This window comes from Sebastes umbrosus, chromosome 16, assembly GCF_015220745.1.
Source record: "Sebastes umbrosus isolate fSebUmb1 chromosome 16, fSebUmb1.pri, whole genome shotgun sequence".
NCBI classification, from domain to species: domain Eukaryota; kingdom Metazoa; phylum Chordata; class Actinopteri; order Perciformes; family Sebastidae; genus Sebastes; species Sebastes umbrosus.
Window position 1 is genome coordinate 9966040 of NC_051284.1, and position 6938 is coordinate 9972977.

Here is a 6938-nt window from a genome sequence, read left to right on the forward strand (position 1 = left end):
TGATTGCATACCGTCTGGTTGAGCCACCTGGCTTTATCCTTCTGCCTCTGTATTGGCTGTACGCTTGTTAGTCTGCCTCCTTGTCTGTCCTTTAGCCGGCTCAATAGGAGGGTATAAATACCTTTTACAAGCTTCCCTCCAGTATCTTTCTTTACCTCATCCTGTCCTTCACATCCTTCCCTCGGCCTGATTCTTCTTTCGTCTGCCTTCCTTCCTTTCTGTTTTTTTTTTCTGTATTGACAAAAACATGTAGGAGGTTAGACAAAACATAATAAACATTCTCTCTCTATATATATATTACACATTATATTTTTGTGTGTATATGAAAAAAAAACACACAGGACAAAGCAAAAACAGACAGACAAATCAGGCCATTAAATAGGCGTTATCAGTCGCTAAAAGCACCATAGATGTGGGTCATTAGGGGCCTACTATACCTACTTCGTTGTAAAAATGAAAGTGAAACTTAAAAGCAACACGTTCTAACATTTTGTAAAACTGAATGAAATGTTACCTTTTGACCACAAACAAAAAGGCTTCTTTAGATTTAGGCAAAAAAAACTACAACTTCTTTAGTCTTAGGCAAAAAAAACTACAAATATTTTAGGTTTAGGCAAAAAAAAACTACAACTTCTTTAGGTTTAAGTAAAAAAAAAACTACAACTACTTTAGGTTTAGGCAAAAAAAACTACAACTTCTTTAGGTTTAGGTAAAAAAAAACACAACTTCTTTAGGTATAGGCAAAAAAAACACAATTCTTTAGGTTTAGGCAACTAAACTACAACTTCTTCAGGTCTAGGCAAAAAAACTACAACTTCTTTAGGTTTAGGTAAAAAAAACACAACTTCTTTAGGTTAGGCAAAAACAAACAAACACTTAGTTAAGTTTAGGTAAAAACATTGTGCTTTGGGTTAAAGTAACTATGAACACAAAGACAACTATACATTGTTGGTTTCACACAGGATGTGAACCTCGGTCTCCTGGGTGAAAACCCCTTGTGTCCCATTCATCCTACCAGAACTCTACACTTTCACACTGTCTATACTACAGCGCCTGACTTCTGCTTCTGGTCCTGTCATATTTACTATGGTTGCTAGAGGTCCCTGTCATCTTCTTTTATACCTTCTTTTGGTGATCTACCATGTGCATAGATGATAAAACCTACTAGTGGGTGTAGTAGGCCCCTATTGGCCTACATCTATGGGGCTTATAGCGACTGATAACGCCTATTTAATAGCCAGACAACAGTCTAATCAGCTGCATTTTCATATTACGCCGAGCCTGCAAAGCACAGCATTCTGCAGCAGCATGTGTGAATGTCATCAGTGGTTACGGTAACTCGTGGACATAGAGTAGTGTTCAGTGACAGTTTCACAGTGATAAACCCGGTGGGGACAAGTGAGGAGAGAGGAGTGTGTGGCTCACATGCAGGCCTGGGGGGCCACGCTCTGTCCATGGGGGGGTTGGAGCAGAATCTGCTTTGGACGTTACAACAATCTGGGTCAGTCAGGCTGGTAGAGAGAGAGAGAGAGAGAGAGAGAGAGAGAGAGAGAGAGAGAGGGTGACCTCATTGCTCCTGCATTATCATTATTTTCCCAGTCCGTCACTACGCTGGGACTCAGGGAGACCCTGCACCAGGAAATACGTCCGATTCCCCCCGTGACAGCACATGTGCATACACACAAGGGAGAGGAAATGTAGTTACGACAGCGCCGAACTGAGAGGTCAAAGGTTACCATTACAAATGGCTCACTCTCACGTTCAGGCGCACTAATCACACTCTCTCACACAGTGACCCTGAACCCGTCTCTCTCTTTACGGTGCCACACATCTCACGGGTTGAGATTTTTTCATTTGAAGTGGGCCCCATTTTCTCACCATCCGAGTGTTTCCTCTTTAATCTCTCAGGCTTTCTGTGCATGAGCAAAACAGTTTGATGAAACACCATCAAGCCATCAATGAAAGAAAGAAAAAAAGAAAAAAGTGCCACCTCTTTAACAGCACATCTGTTTAGATCTCGAGGACATAAACCAGCAACCTTTCCCTCCTTTCATTGCCTTGCCGGCACTCCCTCTCCCTTTCTTTGCGCTCCTTTTCTCCAGAGCCCGTCTCTCTCTCTCCCGAGCCATGAACCCCTGCCAATGACTGTTAGAGGAATCTGATTTTCGTTGATTACATTAACATTCTCCAGATGTTCATAGTCGGGGATCTGACACCTCTGTCCCACAGCTGTCTCGTCACGGAGAGCAAAGAGGGATGCGAGGCTACGTCTTGTCGGAGCTGTGAGGGAGTGCTGTATCTCAGCAGAACATGAGCCGACGTACGATACGGACTTGGACCGGATTCAAAGGAAATGAGGTGTGAGGATGAGGAGAAGGAAAAGACAGAGGGAGTTGGATGCAAGTGAGTGATTCAGGAAATAAATGAGCCTTGTGAAAAAGACGCTGAACAGAAATTTGTGCAAGAATAAAAAAATAAAACCCAGAGAAAGTAAGGAGGTGCAGGAGAGGAGCATTAGTTTGAGAGGAAATACTCAATTCCCTTGACTCGGCCCAGTCCATCTGTTTGGTCCTGTCTTTACAGGATTTGGTGCTTGCTGCATGACCACAGGAAGTAGCCAGCTCCCCTGGGTCTTCAGAAGGGAACGTGATCCTCTTAATAAGCCCTGACATGGTCCGCCACCACTGCCCTATACTCTTCAAATGTCCCTTCAGTCTCCGCTGTAAGCCTCTCTTTGGCCTTGGAGAAGGCTTGATGCTCAACACCACACAGGGTCAACACAGAGGCCTCATAAACAAAGCCAACATTTTTGGGAATTACAGACAGTAACAGAATTACGAGCTCTCACAACATGTCCGATGATTGGTTACTACGGGGTCAGGTTTTGTAGATTGTGGAGGGACCTGTTCACACTACAAGAAGCTCATATATCTGACACATGGGCCAAAACCCTAGCAGCACTGTAAGGCTGCTTTGAGCTAACTGCTTACGTCAGCATGCTAACATGCTCACAATGAAAATGCTCACACGCTGATGTTAAGCAGATGTTTGCACCATGTTCACCATCTTAGTTTAGCATGCTAACATTTGTTAATTAGCAATAATACCTTATTACAATTCATCCTGAGGGGGGTGCTTGATTGTGTGTAGCAAATTTCATGTCATGTCAAGACATTTCATTAAAAGCCAACTTGTTGGTGGCACTAGAGAAAAAGTCAGGGGATAACCAAAGTTAGTCCGATTCGTAAGTAACCGTTAGTAATGAGAAATTCAACAAATGTAACAGCAAATGTTTTTTGAAGAAAATTACCAACCGTAGCTTTAAAAACATTTCCTTATTATGTTTATAGAAAATGTGACCCAGGTAGAATTAGGCCTGCATTTATTACAAAACATATTTGCATAGTTGCAAATTAAACATAATTTCTAGGAGACAGGGCCAATGTTTGAAAAGTTATTTCTTTCTACATTATCTTCACATTACAATAACGCTTTTGTTAAGGTTAGAGAAAGAGTGCGGTTATGGCAAACAAACTATGGTTAAGGTTAGGAAACTAAAACGCTGGTTAAAAAATACAGTATATATACAGTATAGTGTGGGTGAAAACATACCGTATGGCTCGTATAAGGCATGGAATGTATGGTGGGATGGTGTGACATGAGAATAGCATCAGTCAGAGGGAATCTTAGACTTGGCAGAAGTTGCCATTTATCATTGTTGAATGGTCTAAGATTGGAAACAGTTTTGACATTTTTACCGATACCCTTCAGTAGATATGATCAAATGTGTGCGTGTGATCATGTTCCACCACATTTCCCTGTCAGCACATTCCAGATCATCCTCCATGTGTTGTGCATGTATGCACGCCATGTGACGCCCTGTATCTCTGCTATGCATCCCATAGTGGAGATCACATTCCTAAAGATTCAAGCTGTACGTAAAGTGGGGAAGATTACATTTAATAGTTGGATTTGATGGATTTGATTAAAAAATTCCAGCCATGTTCATAAGTTTTCTGACAAATATCAGTGACTTTTCCTTTGTATTCACTCTTTTCTTCACTCTAGTCCCTCACTGGGATTGAAACCAGCAGATCAGACGCCGAGGGAGAAGTGTGTTTCATATTTGAAGTTCCTGTGGACTGTGCACATACTGTACATGTGCACGCCTTTCTGTGGAATACTTTTTGTTGTTGTGTGCTTTATCTGAGTCCCGTGAGTTCCAGCTCAAATACTGATGTCCTCCCTTGTGGTGGTTTAAAAGAGGAGGAAGACAGTGAGGTTTGGGATCAGAGAACGAACATGAGAGGGAGATGAAGAGCAAGAAAACAATACAGATTCTAACCGCAACTGGACCAAAAGCACCTGCAGAAAATATGTTTCCATGAAAACAAAAACTCGCTGGCGTCAACATCTGGTTAAATCTCATCACTATCTAAACCCCAACATTCTTTCAGCCTCATCTCAGGATGGAGGAACACAACCGGAGGAGAACCTCTATCTGCTATCTGTAAACATGGACAACCAGAGGAATCTGAGCTATGACTTGGGTTAGGTACTGTTTACACATGCATGCAAAACGCACACAAACACACCACGCCGCACACACTGATAACAATGTGGTGCAAACAATCCGCCACTTTTGGGGTGCCAATTTTCACAGCAGGGCATGTGCGTGCCTGACCGCATTCTTTTTGACGTCGGTGTCAGAATAAGTGTCATTTTTGTGGCACTTCCTTCACCCGAGAATGGAAATCTGTAATCTTGACTCGCTTCGGTGGAGATTTTCTTTCACAAAGTAGACGGGAGGATACTTGTTGACTCCGTGTAGTAATTATACTGCTCTGCTATTGCATTCTTTCTTTGTTTTGGATTTCCAGTTGACAGGGCCTGAGAGAAACAACAGAAACGGCACTCGGGGTTTTGCTGACCTTGAACGGCTGGTTAAAGGTGTGAAGTCAGCTGATATGTAAGGAAAATAGCTGTGTGATATCATTACATTATCAGGTTATTTGTAATTCTTGTATTATTACATTTTTTGTTTGGTATTCTATCATGCTGGTAAGGAATCTTATTACACAATGGAATTCACTAGTTAGTTAAATATCACAATACAAACATGAAATAACTTTCCATGATCAAATAAAAAACATTAGGTCCAAAGAATAATTCAGGGTTTGAAGAGCCTTTTTATCTCTTATATGAGTCCAGATGTGCACCCTCCGGACTTGTGGACCAAGCCCTCTCTGACTTATGTCATATGTACTGTGATGTGTTCACAATCATCGAGTCAAATCAGGGAAATGCACCATGATATGGGACTCGAGACCTCAAGTGTTTCAATGCAGATGAAATATCTGACCCTATAACTCATCGTAAAGGATTTTGATGATTGGTTATATTGATTGGCAGCTTATGCATGATATGTGCAGGGTCTGCTGCATGACAGAGTAGCTATAACGGATAAGACATTTTCCATTTACACGAGCTGCCAAATACAAAATTATATTCACATTAAACTCTCAGCAAAGGATCCTCACAGCAGAGAAGCTTAAAGCTAAAGTTCAGACAGGAAGACCCTCTTAAACACTCTCTCCCTCATTCACAACCTTTCTGTCTCTCTCTCTCTACTGGCTCCTACTCTATCAGCTGACTGTGGGTGGTTCACTCTTAGATAACCAAACAGATTCTACCACGCTGTCCATGAGCCAATCATATCGTTGCAATCAAATTCTAAAACTGTTCTTGTCTCTGCTGCATCAGTTGTCATTTCAGTGCGACTCGATGCAACCCGCCTCCACCCCGTCACCTCCAGGCCTCATCATATTCTGTGCCCTGGCCTGCTCTACATTCCTTCATTAGATCTTCAGCTACTCCTTTCACCACCACCACCAGTGGCTAGACTCCAGGGGGGGAATATATCCTAATCTCATCACGGCATCACAAACCCCTTTTGATTTACTACGTCACGATGGAGTCTAATCGCCAAACACTTTGCACTTTGTTTCATAACGGAGAGTCATGGAGAAAATGACGCTATATTTTGCAAAAAGTATCAAAACTCGAAAGGTTTGAAGGTTCAATACATTTACGTGTATCAACTCAGAACCGATTCTATGAAAAGAGTCAGTTTGCACTTCATTAGCCTCTAAAGCCCCGTCTCCACCAAGCAGTCCAGTTCATTTTATTACACATTAGAACGGTTATTTTCCTGTGTCCATCAGCAAAAGCTGTGGATAATACCTGGTATTTTTTATAGTACCACGTCAGTCGAGGTTCCAAGCGAGCTGAGCCAATACGAGAAGGTGGAGTTAAAACACTGCAGACCACTGATTGGTCAGAGAGAATCATCACTAGTGCAACACAGGACATCCTGCACAAACCTGCCATTTTTAAATAGCCAAGCTCATCAATAGTGATTGCAATTTCTTTTATTCACTCAACCCAGATTTGGCAGGGCACGCTAAACTACAGTGTACAACTGACGACGTGCAGACGTTCCTCTGTTTGGTTGCAGATGAAAGGATTCAGCGAGTGTCCCATTGAAGATGATGTCACGGCAGATTCATGTGGCATCGCTACGGCGATCAGCTGAGAATCCCGCCTACACTGAGGGGGTACTATCCGCAGTGGAAATCAAATAGAGAAAAGGACCTTGTACCAAAAAGTGAGTCAGGTCAAGCTGTGCCTTACCATGCGGTGGAAACAGGGCTTAATAAACAGATCATGTTGAATGTGGAGGTCTTTCACCCCAGCCCTGTAGAGGGGTCTCAATAGTCTGTAGAGACACCAAGGTCAATTTACCACCAGTCTTTGTCAGAGCCCATAATTACCACAAAGTCTGTTTCACTCTTTTTTACGACCACGCCATATTTGCTACAATAGGCTTCAAGGTGTTCCAGTTTTCAATTAATTTCTCCCCGAATGTCACCAAAATG

General features: G+C 42.3%; 1 long non-coding RNA gene across 1 annotated transcript; it reads right to left on the reverse strand.

Annotated features, from left to right (window-relative positions):
- Window positions 1-656: 656 nt before the first annotated feature.
- LOC119474685 lies at window positions 657-1227 on the reverse strand. The gene is made up of 3 exons (XR_005203616.1): window positions 1037-1227; window positions 871-994; window positions 657-688 (listed from the first exon to the last, which is right to left on the reverse strand). It is a non-coding gene; the product is annotated as an uncharacterized LOC119474685 (long non-coding RNA).
- Window positions 1228-6938: the final 5711 nt, after the last annotated feature.